At 49.5% G+C, this 26,982-nt stretch overlaps 1 protein-coding gene across 17 annotated transcripts in view; it reads right to left on the reverse strand.

Annotated features, from left to right (window-relative positions):
* Positions 1-26,982, reverse strand: part of Pitpnm2 (phosphatidylinositol transfer protein membrane associated 2) — a 137,278-nt gene that overhangs the window by 45,621 nt on the left and 64,675 nt on the right. For 2 of the 17 annotated variants that reach the window (XM_074060688.1, XM_074060689.1), the window contains exon 3: positions 5,394-5,478. The exons of the other annotated variants lie outside the window; for them this stretch is intronic. The gene's annotated coding sequence lies outside the window, so the exon portion shown is untranslated. The remainder of the gene's footprint in view (positions 1-5,393; positions 5,479-26,982) is intronic. 17 annotated transcript variants of the gene reach the window in all.

Below are 26,982 nucleotides of genomic sequence, written 5' to 3' on the forward strand. Positions count from 1 at the left end.
ACCCTCACTCAATCAGTACACCCGCTGCAGCTGCCTGCCCATGAGACAGACATGTTTCATCATCTCTGGTTTAGACAGAATTATAGTTTCTGCTTTCCACAGGGCAGCTTTTGGAGCCTGGCACAGGGAGAGGAAAAATGAAAAACAGAGGTCTCCTTGTAAAGAAAGCCAAGCCACGCCAGCCAGTGGTCTGGCTGTGCCCCTCATACTACCTATATGGGTCCTCCTCAGGGAGGACTAGGAACCTCTCTGGGGCCTCAAATAGAGTACTTGGGCCTTTTGAGAAGACTAGGAGTTCCAAACCCTGCATTCAGGACCCAAGAAAGGACCATCCACCCTGTGTTCTTTGGTGTCTTTGGCCATGTCAGAGTGGGGCTACATACTGTGGTATCCAGGGAGGCCATGGGAGCAGGGGAGACCAGCCCTGGCAGGGTGCAGGATGTAAGCTGCATCTGGGCCAGAGGGAAGGTGTGCAGGGATGTCACCCCAGGAATCAAGGAGATGGCCTTCCCCAAAGCCCAGACCATCAGGCTAAGCCTCTCACGCCTGGAGCCCAAAGGTCTTCCCAAATGGGCCTTGCAGGGGAGGGGAGAGCAGGGCTCCACGGACAGGGCTGGCCAGTTGGAGGCCTGTGGGGAAGATTTATGGAGGATTATCAGGGTTTGGCTCTGGGGGTTGAGACAGTGGGCAGGGAGTTGGGTGGCTCCTTAAGACACCCTGACTGGGAGTGAAGGCAGGAGAATTAATCTGTTTTTCTGTGATTAGCTGGGGTTTGACGTCACAGATGGGATTTAGTGGTGAGGCTGTGCAGACACGAAGGATGGAACCCATCCAAACAGTTCAGCAGCATTCCATTAAGTCTGGATGGTGCTCGAAACCAGGCCAGTGGTAGCCTTGACTTTGGCAGCAGTGGGGAGAGTGGTGGTGGGGAAGAAAGGGAGTCACGTTTGATAGGAGGCCCTGGTACTCAGGGTGTCTATCCTCTACTCCACAAGCCTACTAGTCCCCAAGCAGGACCTGAGGAAGGTAAAGGTATGAAGGCTGCCCCACCCCCATACCTGCCCCTCCATCCATCTGTATCTAGAGGTTAAGGGGAGGTGAGAAGGCCACTGCAGAGCACAGGGGAAAAGCAGCTTTAGGCCTGGGCTAAGGTTGTGTGGTTGCTCTGGATATGTGTATGAGGTCAATACTGACCAGCAGTCTCTAAGTAGGAGAGAACATGTCCTTGCTGAGTCCCCTAGTCCCTCAGAGTACTACACATTCACCTGTCAGATGCTGGGCTCCCCACAGGCTTCGTTTCAGGAACATACATCTGGGCTAAGGAAGAAGGACACAGCTCCACCAACCTTCTCCTTACAAATGAGAAGACCGAGGTTGAAGAGGGAGCATGATGAGTTTTTCTCCTCCCTAGCCACCCTACCATCCTGGGCAGGGCCCCTTTAAACAGGATGCAGCCCTCTCCTGCCCTGGCCTGAGAACTGAAGGGAGGCCAAAGGGAACCCCAAATCCCTGGGCACTGCTGCAGTAGCCTCAAGTCTCACAGAAGGCCATAAATCTCACCATTATGCTGGGGTGATTGCCAAGCCACTGTGGGACTCGTCACTGGACCCCATGGCCCAGCAGCCAGCTGGGGGCACCACAAAGGTTCAAAGCTCTGCAGGGCATCTCACTTGTGACACTCCAGGACGCCCTGGGAGGCCGCCAATGCAGAAGCCAACAGCCCGGAGAAGGTGGCATCCTGCTCAAGGACAGCCACCTGCCAGGGGCACCCCGTTTTTATGACTTTGTATCTCTAGTGTGGCTGCCAGCCTTGTTACCTTGACTGGTGGACAAGAGCAGAGGAGGCCTGTGTGTGAGGAAATGACACTGAAACCTAAAGTCAAGGGCCAGGGACTTGCTGGATCTACCCTACTCAGGCCTCTGGAGACTGCCACCATCACACTGGCTTGCAGGGTTGGCTCCTCTGTTAAACACAGCATGGTCAAAATGAAGCTGGGTCCATCACAAAAAGCCCTGGGAAGCTCAGAAATGACAAGACAAACACAAACCCAAAGGGGCCCTGGGGTTTGTTTGGGAATCCCCCATTCTTACTCCTGTTCCCTCCCCAGGACCCCACCACTTAAGCAGCAGCACACAGATCCTCCTATATCAGACACGATAGCCTCCCAGGAGGCCGCTGGCCCAAGAAATGATCCTCCTCCAAGGAACAAAACCCCCAGTACCTGGGCTTTCAGGAGGGAGGACTCACATGCTCTAGGAGTGTCTCCAGGGCAGGAGGGTAGGGGGGCTTTTCAGGGAGTTGCTGTACCGAAAACACCGCCCAAAGCCCCCCAGGGAAAACCAAGCCTTAGAGAAGTACACCAGCATATCAATTACTGGGATTTTTACTAGCGGCTTTTTGCTCCAAAGCGGGCAGAAAGCCCTGATGTGACTATGATGTATGATGACACTAACACCTGCTAAATGTCAGCAGCAGTCACTGTACCATCTGGGACATGAACTCTGGGTCAGCCTTGCTCAAGGGTTTGAGGAGATACCTCAGGAGGGCCCAGCTCCTGCAATCCAACTACATCCATCCAGTTCTGTACTTTCCACTCTGGATTTCATGCCTTTTCTCTTCTCTTCTCTTCTCTCTCTCTCTCTCTCTCTCTCTCTCTCTCTCTCTCTCTCTGGTGCTGCATTTGAACGTGGCCTTGAGGCTGCTAGCCAAGCTCTCCAACACTTGAGCAAGAAGTTCCCAGCTCTTTTTGCTTTACTTGTTTTTTCAGATAAGGCCCCACATTTTTTTGCCTGGGCTATGCATGATCCTCCTACTTACACCTTCTGCATAGCTGAGATAACAGGTGTGTACCACCATGCCCAGCTTTTTTGTTGAGAAGGAGTTTCCTTAACTTTTTATGCAGGCTAGTCTTGAACCTTGATCTTCCTAATCTCCATCTCCTGAGGAGCTGGGATTACAGCTGTAAACCACCGTGCCCAGTGATCTTATCTCCTTAAACTCCCTTCATTAAATTGGACCAACCCACTGCATCAAGTCTACCTGCTGCCCTTACAAGTGGGCATCTCTGCTGCCATTAAAGGCCAACTCTGGCACTGGGCCCATTCCTTCTTGTCATTCAGGAACGTTTTCCCATAGTGATCCCCTCTCTCTGGCAGTTTTTACCACTCTGCTGAAGACCCCCCATTAGCATTCAAGCATGACAACAGCTCCCAAATTTGCAAAAACAAAATCAAGCAAAAGCCCCCAGCCACACTAAACCTGATGTCCTCAGTATCAAATCCTCCAGAAAGTCATTTCCACTCTTACTGGTGCACCAATCTTTGTCCAACTCACTTTGGGCCCCCACTCCACTGAAATTGCATCTGTAAGGACACCAATGACCATGACCTCCCTTCAATTAAAGCGGTGGCAGATCCTCATCAGATTCCACCTTTCCTTAAGTGCTGCATTTAACAGACAGAGGGCTGCTGCAGGTGTCCCATGGCTTGTAGGCAGGTAGGCATATCCCTGAAGTATGATTCTGCCAGAAAACTTCTTTCCTTATTTGGTCAAAACACCCATGAATTAACCTCTGCCTGGAGCACACTGTGTGCAAGATTCCAGCCTGAGGCTCTCAGCTAACTCATTCAGGGGCCCATCAATTATCAGCTGGTGCTATGAGACCTGCAGATGGCCCTGGGAGGCTAGCCTCAGTCTAGGGAGGCACAAATATCATGGTGGAGTTCTAGGAACCAGGGTCCCCACGTCCTGCCTCTTAAGTTCTCCCTGCTCATGGGACCAGGAAGGCATCTGGCCCTATATCCTGAGTCTCATGGCTATCAGGGTGTAGGCCCAGTGGATAGGCCTTACAGTGAGAGCACTGGAGCCCTTTAGCACCAGGAAACTGCCCGCAGCTCCCCAGCTGGAATCATCCACAGTGTTCCTTAAAAGACAGATTCCAGAACAGCCAGAGCAACCCAGGGGTTCCAACTCAGTCTCCACTTCCCCACCCCAATTATTTATGCTACTGTGAAGAGAATAGAAGAGAAAGCACAAAGCCATCCATCCCAACTCCCCTGGGGATATCACCAGGATGAAGGCTACCTCCTGAAGGCTGCACCAGGATCTCCTCAAACACCATGACTGGCAGCCCTACCCTTCAGTTGCACACCTGGAGAACCAGGTGGTGCCTTGGTGTATAAATCTCTTCAATTATTTTACATGCTCAAATTGTAAAAACTAATCCTCAGTGCTACCTTGAGTTATATGTACTGTCCCTGTCAATTTACTTACTTAATGGAGATATAATTCATATACTGGAGTTCACCCTCTTAAAGTAGTGTTTAGTGCACTTAGATTGTGCAACTATCTCCACTAATTCCAGAATGTTTTCTTTACCCACAAAGAAGCTCCATATTCATTAGCAGTCACTCCTATCACCACATCCAATCCTACCCCCTTCTTCCCATGGCACATACTAGTCTACTTTGTCTCTATGGATTTGTCTACTTGGGACATTTCCTGTAAACAGAATCATAGAGTTATGTGGCCGATTGTGTCTGGCTTCTTTCGCTCAGAATCATGTTTTCAAGTTGATGTAGCACGTGACGGTGCTTCACTCCTTTTTATGGCTGAGTCATATTGTACTACGTGGCTGTAGGAGACCGTGGCTTTCTGTCATTAAAGTACCTCACCCCAATCACTTGGTAGGTAGAGGAGTCAGGCGTATCTACTGTCCAGCCAGCTTAAGAACAAACAGCTTAAGAACTGAGCCATCATGCTCTCAATTTGTCTCCATTTGTATAGACATAGCCCCTAACATAGAGAATAGCATTACATGACTCACAAACACTCTTAGCCTTTTCAAAACAATCTTCCAGAGTGGAAAAGGTAAGGTGTCCCCATTCTGAAAGGAATCAAGACCAAAATTGCAGTGGTATGCATTTAGGATGAATGGCAGCTGCATCCAAATCTGTATGTCACATAAGGCAACAGAGCAGCTTCAGTGCTTTCCAGACACATGATTTAAGGAAATAATTATTGGTTTTTTTCTTTCAGATTGTTTTGTAGCGAGGGCAATCCTTTGGGCTGAGGGAAAGCCCTAATTAAGTCCCATCAAAGAGGGGTTGTTGGTTTTATTGTAATGTTTCCGACTGATGCTAGAAATAAAGTTGTCACCTTTTTCCAAATACAGGCTCCTTGTTTAGCCCAAACCGGCTGCATTTTAAAGGCAGTCTGGGAATATGTCTTTAATACACTCCCTAGGCAGCAGGTATGAAGGGAAACATGTTCCTGGATGCCAAAGCAGTATAGCTGGGCAAATAAGGTCTCATCTGATCCCCCAACCTCATCTCCCTGCAAGAACCCATGTCCCTCAGTCAGTCTGAACTTTGTGCTTCTCGCCAATACTCACTAGACACTTGCTAGGATCCAGGCTCTGTGATGGGCAGTGAGGGTTCAGGGAACCAAGATGGAGTCCTCAGGGAGCCTCCAGGTTACTGGGAAGACAGATATCCGTGAGTCAAAGCCTGACAGGAAATATCATTCAGCCTTAAAGATGAACCTTAACGGTATTATGGTAAGTGAAAAACACAAGTCCATGCCAGGTGTGGTGGTTCAGGCCTGGGTCTTAGTTCCAGGACTAAGGAGGCCAAGGCAGGAGGATCACAAGTTTGAGGCCAGCCTGGACTACATAATGAGACCCTTTGTCAGAGAGGGGGAGAAAGGAGGAGAGAGAGAGAGAAAGAAAAAGAGAGAGAGAGAGAGAGAGAGAGAGAGAGAGAGAAAGAGGTACTGGATGATTCCATTTACATGAGGTGTATGCAGTCAGAGCCATAGTGGCAGAAAGTGGCACTGTGGCCATGGGACAGAGCTTCACCTTGGGAGGGGGAAGCTCTTAATGCCACAGAACTGAGCATGAAACATAGTCAACAAGATAAACTGTAGGTTATGTAGTTTTGTTAAAAAATAAAAGCTGGGAGGGGGTGGGGGCAGGGGGGAGAAATGACCCAAGCTTTGTATGCACATATGAATAAAAAAAAAAAAAAAAAAAAAAAGCTATGGTGGGGCCACAGTGGAGAAGTGGGGCTACTGGAGGTTCCTGGGGCCACTGAGCTCGGACAGCCCCTCTCTGAGCCTCTTCCTCTCTCCCCAGCCCCAGGCAGGACTTTGTGCAGGGCTCTTTCCTGGCAGCAGCTCACTCTGCACATGGTTTACTTCCATCTTCCATCTTCCATGCCTGTAAGACTCCGTGCAACCCTGGCCCTGCCTGCCCATCCATGAACCGCATCTCCTCCATCACTGTACTGTGGCCACTGAGCTGCTGCCGTGCCCATGCTTGTTAAGTGCCTTCTGTCCCCATGGCTTGGTCACAGCTGATCCTGGGCATCATCCAGGCCTTAGTCTAAATGCCACACCCTCCTGCCCCTCTGCAGGCTGGCCCCCTCCCACCCATTCCATCCTGCAGCTCCTCTGAAATGATGTGTCTTGTTTACTTGTAGACTGCCTCCCTGTCACCCAGAGCGGGTGAAAGGAGGATAGGGGTCTGCCTGGCTCTTCTGTTGCTGCAATCCCAGCAGCTGGAGGCACAAATGAAATGATGGTGAGTTTGGTGGATTTGTCCATCTACTCACAGCAGATGCTAGGCAGCACTCAGTAGGTGCCTAACAAGGGCTGCCTGGCAAATGCCCACGACTCCCATCTCCAGGCAGACAATGCTGCTCAACAGTCAGAGTGCTAATCCCAAGCTGCTCCGTTAGCTGCTCCTCAGAGCAACTGTAAGATTCTCCAAGAATAGTGCAGTCGCCCACCCTGCCTGCCACGGCTCTGCTTCCTGACAGTATTTGTGACTCAGACTTTTCATGGAGCCAGACTTGCCTCCCCAGAGGGTGCATGCAGGGGAACAAATGCCAGATACAGACAATGGCTGGAGGCGGCCCTTCATGGCGTAGTGGTAGGCACGGAATATAGGAGGCTATTCAGACCCCTTTTGATGGTGGAAGTTGGGGAGAGGCAAGGATGGCCCCCAGTGAGACCCAGCAATGCTTGCAGAGCATGTGTCACGGTTTCTGAGACAAATGCTACAACTGCAACGCTGGGTGCAGTCAGGGCAAGATGGAGGGAGGACAGCCCAGAGGGGCTGAGTCACTGATGAGGCCACACAGCAGGTCACACAGCCAGTCAAGGCAGATAGTACTAGAATCCACATTTCTTGGCTTAAAGCATTCTCTGGTAAGCAAGGGTCCAGGGTGTCTCGGGTCACCAATAATCAATTCTGAAGGGCCTGCACGGTCCCAGACAGTGTCTTTGGGGAAGTCAGGACAGGCACAACTTCACCTGAATTCTCACTGCAAGTGCTTAGGTCTTTACCACCAGACCTCCTAGGGCTTCCAGGAACACAATATGTCTGGAGAAGTTCCCAGGTAACTGACTCTTCTTTACAGAGCTATTAGCTTCCTTTCATCATCCCATAAAAATTTCCAGCTGATGATGGAGGCCATTACTTTCCAGGGAGGTAACAGAGGGAGGAAAAAAAAAACCTGGGAAGCTCCATGGCCACATGGGAAAGAAAGGAACAGAACTATCTGGGTTGCCTAGTTCATGTCACAGGTTGTGTACTGCCCAACTCTAAGAGGTGGCAATCTCATGGACTGCAATGCAAATGGTACTCCCTTGAGTTAGGCAGTGCAGGGAAAGGGCTCTGCCTGATTTGGGGCCATGTCTTCAATATTCCCAAGGTCCAAAGTAACAAAAGCAGCATGGTATTATCACAAAATCAGACATGAAGACCAATGGAACAGAATAAAAGACCCAGAAACAAAACCACACAACTGCAGCCACCTGATCTTTGACAAAGGAGTCAAAGACACACACTGGAGAAAAGACAGCCTCTTCAACAAATGGTGCTGAAAAAACTGGCTGTCTACATGCCAAAGACTAAACTAGACCCACATCTCTCACCCTGTACAAAAATCAACTCTAACTGGATCAAAGATCTTAATGTAAGACCTGAGACACTGGAACTACCACAGGAAAAAATGGGAAAATTCTGGAAGATACAGCCTAGGTAATTATTTTATGAGCAGGACTCCAGTTGCCCAGGAAGTAAGAGCAAGAACTGACAAATGGGACTGTATCAAATTAAAAAGTTTCTACATATCAAAAGAAAGTCACCCATAATCAAAAGACAATCCACAGAGTGAGAGATTTTCACCAGCTATTCAACAGATGAGGGATTAATAACCAGAATATACAGAGAACTCAAAAAACTAAACAGCAGAAGAACAAATAATCTGATTAATAAATGGCCAAATGAATTTAAGTTCAATTCTCAAAAGAAGAAATAAAAATGGCTATGAAGCAATGTTCACCATCCTTAGCCATAAAGGAAATGCAAATAAAAAAATAAAATACACTAAGATTCCATCTCACACCAGGCTGGCTGTCATCAAGAAAACAAATAAGGGGGATGAAGGAGAATGATGGAGAGGTGAATCTAATTAAGATACATTGTAAGCACAATGAAAACTCCCTGTACAACAAATATATGCTAATAAAAATTAAAAAAAGAAAACAAACAACAAATGCTGGTTAGGATAGCAGGGAAGGAACCCACATACACTGTGGTGGGGATATGAACTGGTGCTACCCCTATTTCCATAGTGAGTATGGGGTTCCTCAGAACACTAAAAACAGACCTCCCTTATGACCCAGACATCCCACTCTTGGGCATATAGCTGAAGAAAAGTAAATCAATACACAAGGGGAATAGCTGCACACCCATGTTTACTGCAGCTCTCTTCACAATAGTTAAACTGTGGAATCAGCCAAGGTGCCTGACAACTGATGAACAGATAAAGAAAACTGCCATAAATATACCATGGAGTATTACTCAGCTGTAAAGAAAAATGAAATTATGTCATTTGGAAGAAAATGGATGGAACTGGAGATTGTCATGCTGAGCAAGAAAAGCCAAGCTCAAATGGTCAAATATTAAATGTTCTCGCTCATTTGCAGAACCTGGAGCAACAATGATGATGATGGTGGTGGTAATGGACTGAATGTACATGGTGGACTGTCTGAGGGGGGATCAGCGGGAGGGGAAGGGAAAAGGAAAGGATGCTGGGGGCAGTGAGGAGGATGAAAGTACACTGTATGTATACATATGGAGCAGCATAATGAAACCCACCAAACCCTGAAAGAGAGAAGAGGGAGAGGAGGGATGGGAATATACTGGAGGGATGGATTTACTTAAGGTACACTTTATGTATGGATGGGAATCCCCTTGTATTATTAATGTATGATAAATTTAAAAATACTCTCAAGTCCCACTCGTCACTGACAAGCCGTTGCTCGGTCTCAAGACCTGCTAATTGGTAACCTTCAGGCAGGAATAACTGACCAAGAGGGAGAAGTCACGGCAAAGAGATTGGCATCCACCTCTTGAGTTGTTCTAGGGGCTGAGCTGGAATCTATTCTAAGCCCAGGGCCCAAGAGAAGTATAGCTGTCTTTGGAGAGCTGACTCCCACTCATATGGACTCATTTTCTGGAACTCTGTATTAGATGAATGTTAGACTTTTTCCTTCTGGTGTCTTATCCTCTTTACAGCTTCCTTTTCTTTCCTGCATTGTATTCTTCATAATTTCTTCATATTTCACTTCCATGTACTAATCCTTTCTTTAGTCATGACTTGTCTCCTATTATAAAGTTCTGTTTGGTTCTTTTTCTTTTCTTTTTTGGCAGGACTGGAGTTTGAGCTCAGGGCTTCATGCTTCCAAAGCAGGTGCTCTACAGCTTGAGCCATGCCTCTAGTCCATTTTGCTCTGGTTATTTTGGAGATGGGGATCTTGAGAACTATTTCCCTGGGCTGATCTTGAACCACAATCTCCCAGTCTCAGTCTCCAAGTAGCTAGAATTACAGATGTGAGTCACTAGCACTTGGCTTGTTTGGTTCTTTTTCAAAATTGCTTCATCATTCTTTAGAGCTTTTTATTCCTGCTCGGATTTTCAACTTTGCCTTTTGTTGATTTGAATGCACCAAGCATAGCTCTCTTACTGGCTGTGCTTCAATGCTGCAGGATGTGAAGTTGCCCCAAGGGGTGGCTGTTTCTGTTCTAAGTTATCTGTGCTGGTCCTGGTCCATGGTGCTTGGTCTCCTCTTGCCCAGGTTTTTTTTTTTTTTTTTTTTTTTGCAGTGCTGGTATCAAACACAGAGCTTTGTGCATGCTAGACAAGTGCTCTACCACTGAGTCACACCCTCAGTCCAGAAAATGCTCTGTGGAAAGATTTTTCTGTGGTAGTGATTTGCAGAAGTCCTTTGACACAAAGGCCTATTTTTCCAGATAGGCCTTATGCTTGATTTTTCAAATGCTTGGAGACTACCCATCTGGGATGACTCTAAATTCTAAGAAAGAGGTCATTTTGAACCTCCAGGTGGTATAAACTCACTATTCTCAGTCTACTCTGCTCTGCTCTACCTCCAGGATAGATATGAGGTATACTCCCTTCTTGGGATCACTGTCATCACGTACTGAGTGGCTTTAACCAACATAAATTTATTCTCTCACAGTTCTGGAGGCCAGAGGTCTAAAATCAAGGTGCCAGTAAAGTCAGTTCCTTCTGGAGGCTCTGAGGGACAATCTGTTCCTTGCCTCTCTAAGCTTCTGGTGTTTGCAGTAACCTTTGGTCTTTGGTTGGCAAGTGCACCGTTCTGATCTCTGCGTGTTGTCACATGCATTCTCTCGGTGTCTCTGTCTGTATGTCTGCATATGGCCTTCTTATAAGGACAACTATCAGTGAATTTAGGTGTCCTTTGGACTTAAAAGATATGGCCAACTGGAACCTCACCTGTGAAAGACACCCACAGAAGGTATGTAGGAAGGGCAGCAAAGCAGCAGCCAGGTGTCATCCATAGTCTATTCTATGATGCAAACAATCTTAATTTTGAACAGCTTGACCATTAAAACAAGTCAATGAATTAGATGAAATATCTTCTAATACTGAATTTTCCATTTGTGAGCTAATCCTATTTAGTCACAGATATTATTCTTGTATTTTTAGTCTTACTGTCTCTAAATAACTGATTTTAGGGCTAGAGATTTTCCTTCCATAGTACTGATTTGGCTCCATCCCATAGGTTTTTATATCCATTTCCACTTACTGCCATGAAACACTGTAGTTTAAATTTTTCACTCTACCTCCTGGGATTCCTTATGACTTCTGTTCCACTAAAGGCATCTCTTTGGCTGCATGGGCATGCCCATGCCCATATGGGCTTTTCATACTATTTGTTCTGGAATATTAAGGGATTTGGAACAGGAAGAGAAGGTGGTGGCAAGTCCTTGAACTGCAACCATGATCTCACCCTGCTTAAACTTCTAAGAGACCTTTTTTTTTAACTTGGGGTCAAAGAGAGAAAGTGGGTCAGTTCCTCACTGTGGCCAAGGCCAGAAAACTGTCAGCAGCCAGGTCCTTCTCCACGGAGCCAGTCCAGGACGACCCTGGGTACCCATCATTGTAGAGGCTGGCTACACCCCTGCAGTGACAGGAGTACTCCAATTAGGTTCCCTTTTCGCCTGAGCTGGCTCAAATGGATTTCTGTTACTCACAGCCAGAAATGTCCTGACTAATCATAGGCTGATACATCTGCCTTTGACCTTCTGCATGCTACCTACTTGTTCAGCAAACCCTTTCCTCCTCACAGGCAGAAAGGCACATTTTCCTCTACCCCAAGGTCAAAAAATGATTAAAAACCCCCAAGCGATTATGTGATTTGTCCCTGTATAGTCATTCTGAACTCCTGCAGTTGGTCTTGGAGTCCAGTAAGATTCTGGTCCTGGGTGGGGTGAAGGGTATGTGCAGGGAAACCTGATATCCATGTTCTGGAAATGTGTCACCATTCACGAATGTTGGCACTTTCTGTGACTCTGGGAAGGTGTTCCAGGCCCATGTGCATGGGACCTAGAACCATCTCAAAGGAGTCTTCCATCCAGGAGGGCAGCAAAGGTCACCAACCTCAGCCTACTCACTGTGCACACAGCACCTCGAGGGCTGGGTGCTTAATAGATACAATACTTGGGACTAAAATAAAACCCAGCTTGGTGACATCTTGATGCAGCTTTGTAGGAACAGCAGGCTCCTGTGTACGCATGGTTTCCCTCTGTATGCCTATTTGTAAATTAATCACACATCAGTAGACTTGGATCCAATTCACATTCCTGGACCACTTTGAGGGTAGATCAAGCTGTGGGACCCTCTGTTCAACTTCCAAGCCAGAGCCTTTCAATAGATCCCATGAGTCTCCTTCCTGCCAGGCTCTCTCCAGCCACCCTGCTTTTGTCTCCCCAGCAGAAGCACTCGGGGTGGGGGAACAGCAGCTCCCCAGTAACAAGAGTGTCCCCAATATACTAATATGATAGTTTTAAGACACACACGTGCTTGCAAGATTTGAGTGAAAGCAAAATGAAAAGAAACAGAGAGAAGGTAGTTAGAGTGGCGCCTTTTCATTATGTGTTTACACTTTGCCAGTTGTTGTCTGTGCATCTTCTCCCTGGGGTTTTTTCATGTGGCACTAACCTCACTGTGGCTCCTGGATCACTGAGGCGTCCCTGAGTCATCTCTGAGGGTCTGGCCCCAGAGGTCAAGGTGGTAACAGTGAGTCAGCACTGTGGGTCAGGGGAAAGGATGTTAAGCCAAGCAGACTCCTCAGGGCCAGACATGACCCTGGCCTCAGTTTACTGACCTGGGAAGAAGATAACACCTGAACTTAGCCAAGTTTTCAGGCAATAGTGCTGGGGGAGTGCAAGCTGACGTCTCATCTGCGTGTCTAGGGGAGACAAATTCCTTTGCTATCTAGAGGTGCCTCACAGTGTTCTGTGCCAGACTCTTACCCTGAAGAGCCACTTAAGCAGATAGGTGTGAGGACAGTGCCACCCGGGTGGCTCACCTCGGCCCGACTTCATGGGCCCAAGTCAGGTTCTCTGCCAGCAGTTTCTGCCACCTCCAGGAGGCCAGGACCAGGTGCTTCTCCTTCTGAAAGACTCAAGATGAGAAACAGCTGAATTGCCCCCTCTTTCAGAAAGTCCTCCTGGATTAATGAAGAAGGGCTCTCCTTTCCCTGAGTGACACTGGACAGTGTTCTGTTCTCCCCTGGGGAGCCCTGGGCCAAGGGCTGTGGTGACCTTGGGGTCTGGCTCTCCTGCATTCAGTGTCATTGGGGTCCATACAAAGGATTTTAATGAGGATGTGGTGAGCAGAGAGGATAGGAAATACTGTGGTTTTCCCTGAAGGACTTTGGAATCCAGCAGTTGATGGTTCACTGAGTTCCATCCTGGTCTTATGTGGGGACCAGGAAGGTAAGGACTAGGAGCCTGGTCCCCCTCACTGCTGGTCATTGGCCAGGTCAGAGCTTGGAAGTCTTGGATCCCAAGCACATCAAGTGTGTGTGGCAACTCCTTCCCAAAAAGAACCTGGAAGAACAGGGGAAGGTGTGTTCCTAAAAGTGCAGTCCCACCAGTGTACCAGTGCCCTGGACAGACTGTCTGAACCCAGCCTGAGGTAATGGGATGTGACTGCAAAGGGCTATTTGTGCTGCCCCAGACAATAGCTTCCAGCCTCTGATGCTGAATACCTAGGCAGGCCCCTAGGTATGCTGGGACATACTGGGCCAGTATATTGGTGGTGAGAGCTCAACTGAGCTAATGTTGCCCCATACTGAAGGCCTACATCCACCTTAACTGAGGAGCAGCCCGGGCTTTAGATTGTGGAAAAGGAGAAGGGAGAGAAAGCAGGACCTGCTGGTCCTGAATTATTAACCATGGAGGAGGAGAAGCAGGCAGGTCTATGAGTGGGCTGAGGAGAATACTAGGCAGGGACTGGGGCTCTCTGGTGTAGAGTTGAGAAGTACGTGGTTCCGGCACTTTGGGAACCACTTCTGAACACTGCTGGGTGTGTCCTCCTCTCAGGGCTGCTCACATATGGCCTTCATTCCCTGACCTTTTTCTCTTCTAAGAACCAGCATTCCTCATTCCTACTTTTTGGGCATCTTGCAGAAGGGTAAAATCCCAGGGGAAGGCACGGCTGGACAGAGGTCAGCATTCTGGGTAAGGAGAGGACTAGGCACAGAGAAGACTAACGGTCTTTTCCAGGTGTTGAGAGAAAAGGGGCTCACAGGCTTTCCCAGGGATGGTCTGGGGAAGACAGAATAGGCCAGCTACCTTCTGTATTCACCACCCAGGCACACATCCACTCACGCCTTGTTCTAGGGAACACGGCACAGCTAGGGATAGAGCCCAGAGTCCCTACCTCTCAACCCAAAGCTCTCCTGATGGGGCCATGGCTAATTTGTTCAAGTTCCCAGTAGCTCTGAGAAACTTTCTGATCCAATAAGGGACAGACCCTGCTAGTGAAATGGGGGGATGGTATTAGGGTTCATGATGGGGTGAAGCCTATACCCAGCCCTGCTCTGAGGCCAGGCCTCATTCACAGCTGAGTGCAGCTGGCTCCACTCTGCAGATAAGGAAACTCTAGAGAGTTTGCCCACCACCCAAGGATTGGAGTGAGGGCAGCCATGATTAGTCCAGGGCTCTCTGCACACCACGATCAAGCTCTCTCACTGCACAATGGCAACACAGGTCATGAGTAGCTGAGGCAGTGTGGGAGACAGGTGCCCCGGAGAATGGGCAGGGGTCCTTGGGTGGTCATGGGATGATAAGTGTCAAAAAAGGCAGATGAGAAAGAACCTGGACACTAAGAGTATGAAAGCCTAGAACATCTGGGCCTGCCAAAGCTCCTGTATCCAAGGGGGTTTTTGAAGGCCGTGGGTGGAGGTGCCTGCCAGCAGAGTCCCCAAGAATAGCTAATAGATAGGATCCGGACAGTGAGGACCTCTCACTGTGTGCTGGTAGCTTCAGATAGTGCTGGGGAAAGACCCAAGAGCTGGAGCAGCCACAAGGGCTATGCTGCTGAGAACAGTCACATTGGGGTGCAGAGGGGCACAGGTGCTTCTACAAAAGGAACTCTCTGTGGACTAGAGGTGTGGCTCAAGCAGTAGAGCACCAGCTTTGCAAGCATGAAGCCCTGAGTTCAAACCCCAGTCCCATCAAAAAAAAAAAAAAAAAAAAAGAAAGAAAGAAAGAAAAAGGGACTCTCTGAGAACTATAAACTACAGGCAGGCAGGGAGGTGGTGAGTGGTGAGTCCTCAGGGATGCCTTGCTGTAGTCATAGCTGGATCCCCTGCTTCAATGGAGGCAGGCCTGGGCTGTGCCTGCTCCCCTCCCTCCACTTGGATCTGGGTCCCCAGATGCTTGCTCCTTCCCAATCCCTATGTGCTTTGGCTGCACATCCAATGAAACAAGTTGTCCTGTCCCCAGACTTCCCAGAGGTAGCAGGATAGAAAACAGTTTGGCCCTTCTCACTTCTCTGTACTTAAGAGAGGTTATCAAAGACATGGAGCCTCAGTTTACTCATCTGTAAAGGGGGTGATAATTTAGCCAGTGAGGGGTCTAATATAAGTGGGAAGAGCATCCACATGGGGTTTGGCCACAAAGATGTGTTTAGTCACTCAAGTAATATTAAAGACATCTAACCGCTGGGCACTCTGGTGGATGCTGTGGGGCCAGGCCCCTCTGGCATTACCCCTTTAGCTCCAGGAATCCCAGGGGAGGGACACTGGAGGGGAGACAGAAGTTGTTACAACCAGCAAAAAAAGCACAGAGCGCTTTGCTCTAGGGGCCAGATGCAAGTAGGATTTCAGAATTTCCTGCACGTCAAACAGGTAGTACTGCATATTTCAGCAGGGCCAGTAATCAAATACACCGAAAATTCTACAGTGAATACGTGAGTACAGAATACATAAAGGGTATAAATAGCTTCACTTGGACTATAAATAGCCTCACCTCAGTTAAGAAGGACTTTGCTGCCAAATGAGCTATGACGAAGCGCTTGGTTTTAGAGCTTGCTGGATTCTGGAGTTGAGAGTAAGGACTTGTGGGTGTGCATGTCAATGTCCTCACCACATGCTGTGAGCCAACTGTACATCATCCCTGCTTCATCCCACAACCCACATGGTCCAGGGCAGGGTTACATGTGCCTTGCTCTAAAACTCACCAGGCTCTCTGACCTTGGAGGACACAGGCTAAGGACATTAATCACATACAAAACCAAACGCACAAATAGCAATGCCTAAAATAGAACCACCTCAGCCACGTGCATGGAGGTAAACAGGGACAGGGAGCCCAGTTCTGGGGAAGCACCCAGTGGCTACAGACCCCTGCTCAGGCTAAGCCCTGCCTCCCTGCACTGACAAGAGCCAGGTGAGGATCAAGACTAGAGCTCAGTGGGTGAGAACTTCCCAGTCTCTGCACGTGCAGTAGGGCAGGACTGCCAAGCAGGGGGTTCTGATCCTGGTGCTGCTGCTCATGAGCGGTAACTGACCTGGCTGAACCGCATTTCTTCACCAGAAAAGTCTGCACCACAGGTCTTACAGGATGTTGGGGGGACATGAGGGCGCCCCTAGGGCTTGGTCCACAGTTGGTAGTTGAGAAAGGCCTGCTGGTTATGCTGTAAAGTTTCTTAAATGTGTAACACAAAAACCAGGGGCTTAAATGGGTTGCCCCCTCAGTCCCAGAAATGCTTCCACATGTCCTGGGGCTCTGTTTCAAGCCCCAGACAGTTCCCCTGTCTGAATGTAGATGGAACCTTCTGGATGCTCCTCTGAGAGGCCAGGTTCAAGATCTGCAGGGAAGAACCTGAAGCAAGGCAGTATTCTCCCAGAGGTGGGGCACAATGTCAGCAACAGAACACAAGGTGTGAAGTCAGGATGGGGGTTCTGCTTACAGTTCTACCCCTCATCTGGTCCCAAGCAAGTTACTTAGACTCTAAGCCTCAGTTCTATGTTTATAAAACCAGGTCCAAATCACGGACATCTCCTAGGGGAAGAGTGAGGGGTAATAAGTTAAGAGACAGTGGCGAGACACTGGTGGCTCACACCTACAATCCTAGCTACTCAGGAGGCAGAGATCAGGAGACTCATGGTTCAAAACCAGCCCGGGCAAATAGTTCATAAAACTCTATCTTGAAAAATCCCTTCACAAAAAGAACTGGTGGAGTGGCTCAAGGTGAAGGCCCTGAGTTCAAACCCCAATACTGCTCCCCCCACAAAAAAAAAGAAAGGGAGAGACAATGAATGTAAACCACGTCACACAATATTCAGGAAATGGCAGTGGTTGCCATGATGACAATGATGGGAACAGTCCTATTAATGGAGGGCTTCCCTTAATCTGTGACCTCACACTCAAAACAATCAAGATTAGAAATGACCCTGGTATTACTACTTCATCACTGCATCATCACCAACCTTCCCAGCAGCCATTGAGACCTCCACCCTGCTGCCTCACTCACCAATGCCGCAAGTAGGTGGGTAGGTGCCCACTCCCTACTTCAAATTAGAAAACTGAAGCCAGGAGAGTGACAGGGACTTGGTCAAGGTCATCAAGTAAATCAGTAACAGGGAGCAGGTAAGAATACCTGAACTTGCGCCCAAGGTGATACCAAATCCATCTTAACCAGCACCCTAAAGGCAGTGGCCACAGCAACCTCTGGCACACGGGGGCACAAGTATGTGGAGAAGCGTTGGGTGGCCTGGCCTGAGGGAGGGCTTGGGGCAGAGGAGCAGCAAGAAGGAGAGGGGGTGGCCAGGGTATAGGGAACTGAGTCATCTTCCAACTGGTCCAAGCCCATCGCACACAGTCTGGCTCCTCTATCTTTGGCTGGGAGCCGGAGACTATTCTGGGAAGCTCTGCACACAGCCTGCCACTTCCCTGCCAGGCTGACTGGGTCAAAAACAAAACCAGCTCAGCAACAGCCCTGTGTTAACAGGGTGGGAGGTGAGGAGGCGCTGAACAGCCCTGAACAGAACAGCAGGAATGGGGAAAGTTGGAGGAGGTGAGGGGAGAGCATGATCACCCCCACCCTGCAAAAGTGCAGTGGGGCAAAAACAAACAAACCAAGTTAGAGGCAACAAGACACAGTGGGAAAGACTAAGATCAGACAGACCTAAGTTCTGATGCAAGCTTTGTCTTTAACTCATTTAACTGCTCTGGGCCTCAGTTTACCCATTTGTAGGGCTAGCATCCACTTCACTGGGTAAAGGAATTCATATTGTTGGAAGGTCACAGTGGACACTAGGCATATGACCAAAGGGTAACTAATGCCTACTGTCTGCCTTGGACCACCATATTCTACTTAACCCTCAAAGCCCTGGCTCAGGACCACCTTTGCTAGGTAGCCCACCTACAATCCTATCCTGCAGGCATGGGCCACCCACAGCAGCTAAAGCCACTGGATGGTAGAATGAGGTACTTGTCTATCTATCCTTGTGTGACCACCGTGCTGAGGCCAGAGTAGCTGCCCAAGCAATCTATGAACTCAGGCCCAAAGGGCCACCCAGAAAGCTCTCTGAAGAGCATCCAAGAAACCAGAAGGGAGCACAGAGTCTCGACCCCCAGCATCATTGTTATGGGGAAAGCAGCAGGGCTCAGTTGGTCACTAGCTGCAACATGTCCTGGGCCATCTTGTCCCAGGGACAAAGCACAGTGCCCTGCCTACAGCAAGTGTCCACAAATACCTGTGAATGACCAAATGGAAGGAGGGCTGGCAGCAGAGGCAAAGGAGCAAGGATGGGAATGACCACTGACGGAACATTTTGGAGGTGCCACGCTCTGTGTGAGGAGCTAACATATGGGTCTCAGATGATTGTCTTTTTGACAGATGAAAGAGCTGAGAAGGGAAGGGACATTCCAGCTCTTGGAAAGTGGAGACAGGAGGATTGAGGTTGAAGCCCAGTCCTGGGAAAAAGACCCTATTTGAAAAAAACACACTAAAAGCAAAAAGAGCCAGGTATGAGACTCCATATCCAAAATAACCAGAGCAAAATGGACTGGAGGTATGGCTCAAGTGGTAGAACACCTGCTTCACAAGAGCAAAGCCCTGAGATCAAACTCCAGATCTACCAAAAAAAAAAAAAAGCAAAAAGGACTGCGTGCGTGGCTCCAGTAGTAGAGTACTTGCCACTTGCCTAGGAAGCTTATGGCCCTGAGTGCAAACCCCAGAACCACCAAAATACTGAGGGAACACACCCAAAGTCATTCAGCAGGGGCTATGGTTCTCAACATGCTATCTCCTGAATGAGAAACAGGGCCCTGGGGCAGAAAAGGCCACCAGAGGATAAGAAAGACAGGGCTCTCAGCAAAGAGCATCTTTACACTGGGGCCTGGGGCTATTTATAAATTGAGAGGTGCTTGGAGCATGCATTGGGGATTTGAGTAACCCTGCTAGACCCTTGGCCCTGGACTTTTCTCACTTGACTCTCAGGAAGTCCCACAGTTGAATTGGCAAATAGCCAAAGCTGGAAGCAACCCAAGTGTCCACTAATGAATGAACTGACGAGCAAAATGAGGTCCATCCCTGCAATGGAGTGTGATTCAGCCTTTAAAAGGAAGGATATTCTGATTCCAGCTGCAACATGGAGGAGGCTTCTGGACATGATGCTAAGTGAAAGAATAGAAACTAACAGAAGAACAAACACTGTTAAGAGTCCACCTATCCGACGCATTTATAGTAGTCAAACTCAGAGACACAGAGAGTGGTGTGGTGGATGCCAGAGGCTACAAAGTGGGACAAATGAGTAGAGTTTAACGGGATAGAGCTTTAGCTTGGGAAGATGAAAAAGTTCTAGAGATGGATGGTGGTGAAGGTTTCATAACACTGAGAATGTGTGTTCATTAAAATGCCACTGAACTGTGCACTTAAAAATGGTTAAGATGGTAAATTTTGTTTTATATATATATAACATAAAAAAAAAGACAGAAAAAGAGTCCCTAGATTGAATAGAGTCTTCTGTTGGAAAGGTGCAAGTTCTGGAACTAGATAGAGGGATGCTTGCACAGCCTTGCCACTGTCCCAAATGCCACTGAACTGTCCACTGTGAGATGATTAATTTCATGTTATATGAATCCCACCTCCATATAAAACATTGAGAAAGGCCCTGGTGTGAGGTAGCAGCTCCAGCCACCAGGTACCCAGACTAGCCTGGGAACTCGAGGATGTCATCACTGAGAAGTCTGTTAGTACTGTCAGAGAGGGAAGGGAGGAGCAGTAGCCATGGGGCATCTGTTATTAGCTATGGGGGCTGTCTGGATTAAGAGCATTTCTGTCACCCTGGACATCAGAAATTCCCAGAAGAAACACAGAGGAAAGGCTTCACAGAGTAGCAGGATCACTGTCATTAACCAATGGGGACACAGGGTACTTTGAGGGGCAGACACTCACCCAAGGTCTGTGACAGTCTTGATGAAGCTGGGTCTGGTTCGCTCTCAGCCCAGCCTGGTGTATGGAGATCAGTATCACCTTCCCTGCTGAGAGATGTAAGGTACACCTCATCTGGGACAGGCCCTGACACACACAGATAAACTCCAAGGTGCCAGATGTGAAGATGGCAGCTCCACAGTGTATCCCATCAGGTGACATGTCTAATGAAGCCAGGAGCCCTGGGAGCCAGGGCTGAGCTTGTGGAGGCTTGCCTGGCTGACCCTGGAAGAGGCAGCTCCTGAGGGGGCCTGGGAAGGAGGCTGAGCTTCAAGACAGAGTGCAGGAGCAGAAGAGACCCACCTGTGAACCACCCAATGCAGGACAGTGCAGGGAGGGGACCCAGGAGAGGGGGCCTGTCACTGCTGCTGCCCTGGCAGGGCATCGTGGGCACACACTCTCCCTACCCCACAAACTGAAAAGCAAGCCAGGAGTAAGAGCCCAGGCCAGGCCTGTAGGGAGGGTCTCGGGGTCTGAGGCTGGCTCTGCCACCAACACCTTGGATGGCCTTGGGGAATCCCTGATCTCATCCCATAGCTGTCAGGTGGGGCATGAATTCCTGAGACTCAGGTGGGGCCATTAATCCTTGACAGCAGCATAGACTCAAAGCTCTGATGGACAGGACTCCCTCCCCAATGCCCACCCTGTACAGGGGGCTCCTCCTGCAATGGGACACTCACCACTACCAGGAATTGCTAGAAAGTGCTAACACTGAGAGACTCAATCCAGTGTCTTTGGTGGCTCTTCAGAGCTACCTTCAGCCTTTCTTTTCCCCGACATCCTGATGTCAGTGTTGAATGATACCCTCTCCATAAAGGCTGTCTATCTAGGCACTCCTCAGTTCCTGCCTCTGATCTATTTTCCAAGGCAAGTAGTCCTAGCTGATGATGGGCCTGATGTGACTAAAAGCTGGAGATCTGTTTCCTGGACCAGTTGCCAGACCACTGCTCCCTCATCAGTGCAGCAGCAGGTTAACACACACACACACACACACACACACACACACACACACACACACACACACCCCACCTGCCAAATTACACACACACACACACACACACCTGCCAAATTCCTATCTCCTTGCAACCTCAAAATGTGACCTTCCTTCTTTGGATATGGGGCCTTTTGCAGATGTGTTAAGGATCTCCAAATGAGATTTTACTATATTTAGAGAGGGTTCAAAATCCAACAACTAGTATCCTTAGAAGAAGAAGAGACACAGAGGATGAGGCCCTGTGAAGATGGAGGAAAGATTAGGGTGACACAGCTATAAGCCAAGAACATCCTGGAGCCAGAAAGTAGCTGAAAGAGGCAAAGGGGATCCTCCCCAGAGTCGTCAGAGGGAGCGTGTGGCCCTGTTGACACCTTGGTTTCACATTTCTGGCTGCCAGAGCAGTGAGGAAGCAGAGAACAGATTTCTGATGTTTAAGCCACCAGCTTGTAGCACTTTGTTATGGCAGCCCCAGGAGACCAGCACACCATTTTTGTGCCATTGGGAGACAATACATATCCCAGGCTGACCATGTGCATAAGCCATGGTCCTCTGCTCTGGGCACCCAGTGGGAGATGAGCTATTGGCCTCCTGTCTGGGAGTGTGACCCCAGCACTTGGGCAGGACTGAGCTAGCCTGCTGCCAGGCTGTTACCAGGCTTCAGTTCAACTAGCTCAGGGCACTTGAGAGCCAGTGTGAGAAGCCAGGCTGCATCCAAGCTATTAAGACACTCGAGGGGAATTGGCCACCCAGCCTGTAGTGTACTGACTTCCTGTCACTCACCCTCTCTGCTCTCCCCACTGTCCCACACTGATGCCCAGACTTCTAGGCCCCCAAGTCAGGTGAGGCCAGCCAGTCCTGCCAAAAATTCTGGGGTGCACCAATGCTATGCAAGCAGCTTTCAATACTAACCCAAGGAGAAAAGCCTGGTGTGAGGTCTGAGACATATGTGATTCTCTTGGCTTAGCATCTCCTACCTGTCTCTAGTTTGTGGAAGCCTCTCAGGATGGGGAAGGAGGTGGTACCAAGGCTTCTAGAAGCTTCAGGACTAAGACCAAGGATGTCGCTGACAAAGTATGGGATCACAAGCAGCTTCAGCACTGGCAAGCCCTTCGCTTCCACCCTCCCAGCTCCACTGGCTCTCCAGGTCAAGCAACATGGTCAGGACCACGAGGACAGACACTGTAGGGCAGGGTCAAAGGTATCTGAGATGACTGAGTCCAGTACTGCGCAAACTAAAGTGCATGAATGTGACACTCTAGAAACACCTAGCAAGTGTCTACAGTGCAGACTCCTGGCTCTTCCTCCCAAACCCACCAGCTCACACCTTGTGTAGGGCATGGAACCTGCACTTTGAACACATCACCCAGGGATATATGGGAAGCACAAGGGGCCCAGTTCCATCTCTCTTGTTCACAGATGGAGACATTGGAGACAGGATAGGTTTGGAGAGGTCACATGAGAGCAAGGTTGGACTCTGGTCCCTCCTGTGGCCTGAAGTGCTCCCAGAGTCCTCTACCTCATGTCTCAGGCTCCAGAGACTTTCCCCTGTCCTCGGGCACCAAGGACAAGCAAACGACTTTGCTTTTGATCTTCATCAGGTTGTTTCTTGGCCACATGTGCCTTTGAGCTCAAGTCCTAAGCCTTGTTCAAAGTGGTTTCTTGAGTGCTGGGCCAAATGAATTGCTCAATAAAAGAAGGTGCCTAGTAAATATTTGTCAAATAAACTATTTTAATTCCAAATTCTGTTCCTGAGTGGTTATCTGACCGTGGGCAGGTCACTCAACTTTTGTGCCTTTAGGTGGAACATATTCTGGTGTTTGCCCTGACCATGTCACAGGCAAAGTGAGAGGCAGCTGACAGATCAGACACAATGAGCTCAGGAACTAGAAGGCAGCATCAGACTTCAGCCCTGCACACTGGATCCCACACAACAAGCAGGTTCTCCCCAGAGATTAGCCCCAAGTACAGAGTGCCCAAAGTATGTGAGACCCATTGGACAGATTTTGAAGGGGGACAGAGGCAGTGGGAGAGAGCCTGGGGGCAGGTAAGCATGAGTAAGGTGGACAGGCAGTTTCCAGAGGCTCCACTTGCCTCCTTCCTACATAAGCCCGGGGTAAGAGGTGGCTATGCCTTCCCTGGTCCTGCCCCAGCATAGTTCACTGCTCTTGGGGGCTTCCACTGCAAGGAGCTGGGACCAGCTCCTGAATGCCAACAGGCTGCAGACAGGAGGTCATATCAAGTACTGGTCACAGTCCCTGAAAGCTGGCCCTACATGGGCTTGAGTTTCCAGCTATGGAGGAGGGGCTACAGCAGGACCATACCCAAGGGCCCCAGGACTGCAGCAGTGGCACTGCCATTGGGGTCTTGGAAACACCAACAGGCATGAGTGTTGGAGGGGGCGGCAGGGAAAGGTCTGTCCTGTTGGAGAGAGAGCTGCTCTTGGAACAGCAGCGGGGAAGGAGAGCATCTTGTGCTGAGGCTGGCAGGAGGCATATCCCCACCGTTGGATGCCATGGGGTTCACAGGAACTTTTGAACCTGCGAGGGGAGCTGAGCAACCCATGGGAGGGATGTTTTTCAGTGGGCTGTTTCCTCATGCTGGGCAGGAATGGCTCACAGGCCAGGCCTCTGCCAAGAAGAATCTGGGGAACTTAGGCCTGAGCCCCGCGCAACTTCCACATTACCTTAGGCTAGCTGGAGGGGAAGGGAGGCTGAGGGCTCTGCAGCAAAACACCCTTTCATCTGTTCAACCTATGCAGCAGGGACATTAGCTGTGGCTCAGGTAACTTGGTAAAGCCACCTGAGTCTTTGCCTGTCAGTTCCCCATCCATCAGGTCTGACTTGGCTGTTAGTGTGGGACCTGCCCAGAGAGCAACAGACAGGAGCATGCTGGACTGCAGCAAGGAGGGCAGAGGGCTGTGGCAGCAGGGAGGGGACAACTATGTCTCCTCCAAACAGAGGCTACTTCTCTGGGTCCTTGGCACCGTGACCACATTCAAACTCCAACAGTGAGATACAGAGCTGCCTCCTTAACTTGCACTGGGGAGAGGGGCTGTCAGAAAGAGACCTGAGAGCTGGTTAGCATTGTTCCCCCCCCACCCCCCGCAAAAGGCAAGCTCATTTTAGGGAACGCTCTAAAGTCAGTGGCTAGTGGGTGTAGACAGCTCAGGAGCTGACCTAGCCCAGGACCTAGGATGAGCTGTGGTATGGTGCAGTCATTTGGAGGAGAGCCTATGAAGACTTCTGTGCCCCTTCTCAGAGAAGAGTGAGGAACAGTTTTGGAGTCTCACATAGCACTGAGGAGCGTGGGAACTGCACCTGTTCTGCCAAAGAAGAAATGGACAATGGGATTCAGCGGGTTCCATGGGTCACATGGCTGGGACTCAAACCAGGATCTGTATGGCTGCCATGTTTTACAGTTCCTACCATCTAGGAAGTCCCCGCCCCCAAGAACCCAGTCCCAATCCTCTCCATCCCAGGAAACCAGTCCTGGAGAGAGGACTTCAGCCATGTGATTAGCAGGCACTCAGCAGGCAAATGAAATCAGGTAGCAAGAGTGTTTTAAAATTAACTGTTCCCTGTTCCCTGTCTGCACAGCCTTGACAAAGCCCGCTCACAGCCACAGGCTGCAATCATGCTGTGCCCACGCCTAGAAAGCTGTGAAGTTCTTTACAAGGGCACAGGGCACCCGGCAGAGTGAGCATGCTGGCACAGAACAAAGTGCGCTGCATATGCCATTCCTTTTGTCCTTCCCAGGCTCCTGAAGGCACCTGTCACTAACCCTTGTGTACACCAGGAAACTGAGGCTCAGAGAGACCAAGGGAATCTCTAGGACCTCACCACCAGGCTGAAGGCGGAGTAGGGACAAAGACAAAGTCTTCCAACTTGCTTTCTCCCCCCACCCCCCAACTCTGCTTTGGGAGAGGCAACAGGACCTTATGAAGGAAATTTCTTTCACTATGGTAACGAGATGAGGAAACTGAGGCAGAGTGGGCAGTTGCTGCAAAGATGGACACTTGAGTTAAGGCTGGCAAGCATCCCCCTTCTGTCCATTACCAAAACGCCACACCAGCCCTTTTCAGGGTGACCACACATACAGGCCCCTGATTATTCATTTCCACTAAGCTTGGTTTTGTTGGAAAGGCAGTGGTGGTTTAGAGAGGTTCCCATGGAGCACAGCGGGGACCACAGACTCTCAGATCCTGGATCTAGTGCTCCCGCTCAGCAGCTGTCAAAGTTCTGAGGTTGGACATTTACATGAAAGGGGCTCACAAGAAGTTGAGTGGCAGCAGAGAGGGCCATAAAGTCCACCTGACAGGGGAGCCTGCTACTGTATGCTGGACCCAAAAGAAATCAGTGCCCAGCTCCAGAAACCAGCATAAGATCCAACTTCTTACCTAAAGCCCTAGGAGGAACAGCTGGGGCGACCAGCAGGGACTCTGGGGAAGGAAGCCAAGCCTGAATCCTGAGGCCCACCCTTGGAGGTGCTCATGTTTAGAGGAAGCCCTGCTTCAGAAGTCTGACTGATGACCTTGAAGACACAAGCCCCCATCACCCACACATCTGTCCCTTCACCCCCATGGCTCCATGAGGATGGAGCTTCGGTTTTATTCATTTGCCTTCCTGTGTGTCCTCAAGGTGCAAAGCCCCCTCTGTTACGTAGTAATCTGTCCGCCTTTTAAGAGGAGCCTTAAATCCTTAAGGCTTTTTGTTTTGTTTTATTTTCACATAATCTCTAACTTACAGAAAAGTTGCAAAACTAACCTAAGAATGTCATATACTCTCCCCTGTATTGTTAACAGTCCCTGTGGTGCCCCTCTCCCTCTGTGCACATCTCTACTGGCATATTATCTGTCCTGGCTGGTTAGAGAGGAAGTTACCAGAACATCTTGTCTGCCACCGCCAGTCCATGTGGTTCATTGCCAAGCACGTCACACCTGTCCTTTGTGTTAGAATGAAGCAGGCAGTGTTATCACCATGTCACAGCTGGAAAACTGAGGCACAGGTTCCTTCATGTGCAGTGCCTCTCCTATTACATAAAGCCACTGATCCCTAAGTCCTCTGTACAAAACAAAAATCCCCCACCATACAGACCATCTTCTTGATGCTGGGATTACATTGTAACAATTTGTAAAAGGAAGAGAGCCAGGCTGCACCCATAGCAGAATAAGAGCAGCTCAGGGCTAGGTGATGGGGATTCCTACAGCAGAGTTGACTCACATATGGTGGGCAGGAGCCTTGGGCGGAAGGGTGGGCTGGGTGCAGGGCTCCCCTCCCACCACTCTTCCCGAGTCTACTCCCTTTCCCTTCTCTTCCTCAAACAATGGTGATGGGGGGAGGAGTGCAGGTGGAGCCTGCACTGCGCCTGCCTGGCCTCCTCCCAGGCAGGCTTCCTCCCCAGGGCAAGAGCTGGGCGCCCTGGGCCTGCTATGCAGAGCAGCTACACGAGTGACTGATGAATGAGTGAGTCAGTCATAGAGCAGAGTTCTGGTTCTGCGCTTGCAAGCGCAGGCTGCTCAAGCCCTGAGATTCAGCTTGCAAGTATGCAAAATGGGTGGCTGCAAATCATTCAGTGAGACAGGCAGTGACGGTGCCTGTGTGGAGTGAGACACCAGGTCAGCCATGCTCAAAGTGTTTGAAAATGGGG

Source organism: Castor canadensis, chromosome 18 (genome assembly GCF_047511655.1).
Source record: "Castor canadensis chromosome 18, mCasCan1.hap1v2, whole genome shotgun sequence".
NCBI lineage: Eukaryota > Metazoa > Chordata > Mammalia > Rodentia > Castoridae > Castor > Castor canadensis.